The following is a 4271-nucleotide window of genomic DNA, read 5'->3' as shown; positions in this document are numbered from 1 at the left end:
TGCGACAAAATGGATACTCTCCTTTTAGCGGCTGATTCGGCAAGGATTACGAAGCCAATAAAGGACATCTTGAATGTTGTCACATGGTGTTCATCTGGGCTCTTTGACTAAAAACATATCAGTTTTTTTAGGGGAAGGATACGACAAATTGCCTTATTATTACCAAGGTGTAGTTTCGAGCTTTTTTTTGGATTAGGAACAGGTTCAAAAAAGGGCCGGGCCGGGTTGCAATGGCGCTTGTAATAATCGCATATATACTCCTAACTCCTCGCTAATTCTATTTTCTTATAAAATTTGCATGTTCCAAAAAAAGTAATCCGCAAAACATTACTTTATATAAAGGAGTCATTGGTATGATTACGAAATCTAAGTATTCATATTTGATTAACCGGTAATGTAAGTCTCTATAAAGACGTACTCTTTCAGCTGTTTTCAATCCCAAATCTTAGATCTCTTACCTTTCTCTCTCTCTCTCTCTCTCTCTCCATCTCTCTCTCTCTCTCTCTCTCTCTCTCTMTATATATATATATATATATCTTGATGGTTTTGTAATATTTCAGATGATAAATGGAGCTGAGTTTGAGCTTAGCTGACACAACATCAAAAACGTTTGATGGGGTTACTACAAAAACTTGTCAAGTGACCAAATCTGCAGCACCAACCGCTGCAACTTCACCTTCTAATCTCATGGCCTTAGCGATGAACCCTTTAAATGGAACTAGTCATCACTACCAAGAAAAGCTAGGGTATGATGGCAAAGACGAAGACGACTGCTACAATATTTTAGAAGATCAACTAACTTTCAAAGAAAACCCAAGAATCAAGGCAATAATTGATGGTAGAGAACACGTCTCGCAGTTAAACTCTCCTGTTCAGCTTTATCTTCTTCCTCTTACTCCTGTTCTTCGTGATGGTCCATTGCTATGGTCTTCTGATAACGGTAGTTTCTCACATACATGCACATATTTACACACACACACCCCCCGAATTCATAACCTTTTAATGAGAAAAAAATGGAAATTTGATATATGAGCTTATGGGTTTTTTTTTGATTAACCCGGATATCGAACCCGCTATGGGAGCTGACTAATCCCAGGAGGACCACCTGCTTTGCAGATAGCCCGGAGTCACCGCATTTGAACCTCTGTGGCCACAAAGGGATTTTTATTCCTCTTTGGATTTGAACCTGGGACCTCCCGGTACTTTTGACCTTTCGAGCCAAACTCAAACCAATCAGACACCACCTTTGTGGTTAAGCTTTATGGGTTATGTTAAAGGGAGAAGTATGGTGTGAAAAACGAAGTTTTAGTAAGAAGAAGGTAAGAAGGTAAGAAGAGATTTAAAACCCTTAATCACTTTCTAATCTCATGCCACCAATGAATTGCTTTTTAGGCAATTGATTCGGTACATCTCGGTGTACCTATTGGCATTAATATTCAATCAAGATTGATCCAAGGATAAAGATCTCTTCTTACTCTTTCTCACCATAACTTCTCTTCTCACCCAAACTCAACCTTTATCTTAAACTACATATCTGTATAACAATGTGTGTGTGTGTGGATTTCACGGTTGGAGTTTAGTGGGATTTCATCAATCTAAATGGGTGTGTAATGACACGCAGGGAGTTTTGATGGGTGTTCATCTGGGAAACGAAAAGGATTCGATGTCAATAGTATGGTGGTGGCACCGGCAGGGATAGAGGAGGCAACGTCATCTCTCCGGCAAGACTATAGCAGTTATGTCAGAACTAGAAACGTTATTGGGAAGATGGAGTTTGATGGGAGAAACGACACAGGTGAGCTGGTCTCGAGAGCTAGCGATGAAGACGAGAATGGGATTTACAGAAAAAAACTGAGACTTTCTAAGCAACAATCTGGATATTTAGAAGAAAGCTTCAAAGACCATTCTACTCTAAATTGTGTAAGCACCTAACCCACTGTCTTAATTTTACTCCCATTTTTGTGCTATTACATATTAATGGGTTAATTGCTTGATGCAGATTCAGAAGCTTGAACTTGCAAAAAAGCTCAATCTCAGTCCACGACAAGTTGAAGTCTGGTTTCAGAACAGAAGAGCTAGGCATATTTCCTCTCTTCATATTATCTTTTACGACTTGTTTGCACTCCACTCTCATTTTGCATATATATATATATATATATGCTAATCATTTAAAAAGCCATGAAATTGTGATAATCTTGAGAATTTGTACATCATATATATATATATATATATATATATTATTTCATATTATCTCTTTTTTATCTAGGCATAGTGTTTCACAATATGTTTGTTTTATATGTATTCGTTTCACAATGTAAAACTTTTTACGTATATTTTTTGTTACACAAACACGCCAAAATTGTGGTCATTGTGAACCGATTACATGTAAAACAAATAAATTGTGAAACAAATATATGTTAATCAGTATTATAAATTCTATTCTTAAATGAAAAAAAAAATCATAAGAAATAAGCAAATGAAAAGTTATCACAGTTTAATGACTTCTCAAAAACAAGTCTCCTATATATATATAATATCATGGAAATACTTTGAAAGGCAAGAGGAGGTGGTTTACCATGCGGTATCAGATATCAGCGGTTCGAGTCCAATATATATATATATATGATTGAGTTCACGTGAGACCCGCTTGTTTTCGTTAGACCCGTAAGACCACCTTTTTACACTTAAACCTTCACAGCAAAAACACTGTGAAGGTAACCTTCACGGGTTTCAAGAAAACAAGTTGGTCTCACGTGATCCCAATTCTCCCTCTCTATATATATTTACACACTGATTTGGGACTATAAAAGGCCTCTCAAGGTGTAGAGTCCCTAAAGAATTTGTTTGAATGTCTCTATTCGCTCTAAAAGATTCTTTATTAAAAGAAGGGAGGTACCTAAATATTCAGATGTTTGATTGTGTGTGTGTAGTAAAACGTAAGACTCTAGCAGTCATAATTAACAAATTTATTAAATTGGTGTATGGGTTCAGACTTGTTGTTTACAATGTTGCGTACTTTGACGATTTGAAATAGGACGAAGCTGAAGCAAACAGAAGTGAATTGTGAATACTTAAAGAAGTATTGTGAGACATTAAGGGGAGAAAACAGAAGGCTGAACGAAGAACTTCAAGAATTAAGGGCTCTCAAGACTACTTCAAATCCATCTTGCTTGCAACTACCAGCCACCACCACACTCACCATGTACCCTTCTTGTGTGCAAGTTGCTGCCACCACATTCACCACCACCACCACCACCTCTGCCTTCCACTCAGCTCCTCCACCACCTTCCACCGCAAATACCAATCTCCGGGACTCAACATGGATCGACTGAAACGGTAATTTCCACTATCTTTAAAACGTAGATCATCGTACCCCTTTTCATTACACACCACCGTGTGATGACTTCCACCGGTATCATGGCCAGACCTAGTGTAGTGGTTATGGTGGCACGTGCCATCGTTTCATTCCTCCGTCGTAGTGTAAAAAATTTTAGGTTCGTGAAAATGCAACCGTATCGATTTGTTGTGTGCCACTATGTATATTTTGAAACTATTCTAATAACATAAGTTTTCCTTGTTAGAGTTGGTTTTACAATGTTTTTTTTTTCACCCCAGATCCGAGTTCGAATCCGGTTACTGTCATTTTCTTAGTTTTTAACTTTTAATTTCAAATTTATTATGTTTCTAAACAAAATTACAACAAAAGACTTGAATAAAAAATCTCACATGGTTATAAATTTGACGTTTTCATATAGATATATGGATAGATAATGTGTAAATATATAGATTTTTTTTACATAAATATATGATATTGAATTTTGTGGGTATTATGGATTTAATTTGTCTTTTTTAATATAATTTTATGTAAGTTTTGTAGCTTTAATTTTCTAAAATTCAATATTTTATTTTCTTATAATAACAAAACTATGTTTATAAGATATATAAAATATTTAAGTATCTTAAAAGACTGATTTATAGGAATTAAATTTATGGGACCAAATGATAAGGTGTTTTATATAAGAGTATTATAATATGTTTATAAAATGCTTTTAATCGTTTTAATAACTTTTTAAAACATTTTTAAAATAAAATATTGTATTAACTATTTTATAGGACACTATTAAAAAATGTGTCTTATAAAAATATGTGTTTAGTGAAATAGGTACTTCTCAAAAATGTTTTGTAAAAAAATGTGATATGACGCTTTGTATATAACAATTCTTGGAAAGGGTTTTAGAAACCTTCTTCAGAAAGGGTTTTAGAAACCTTAA

General features: G+C 35.0%; 1 pseudogene; it reads left to right on the top strand.

The window, feature by feature from the left end:
- Nucleotides 1-567: 567 nt before the first annotated feature.
- On the top strand, nt 568-3332 carry LOC112526897 (annotated as a pseudogene).
- Nucleotides 3333-4271: the final 939 nt, after the last annotated feature.

This window comes from Cynara cardunculus (assembly GCF_001531365.2).
Source record: "Cynara cardunculus var. scolymus isolate 2C chromosome LG 14, CcrdV1, whole genome shotgun sequence".
NCBI lineage: Eukaryota > Viridiplantae > Streptophyta > Magnoliopsida > Asterales > Asteraceae > Cynara > Cynara cardunculus.
This window is presented reverse-complemented; position numbering and strand designations above follow the sequence as displayed.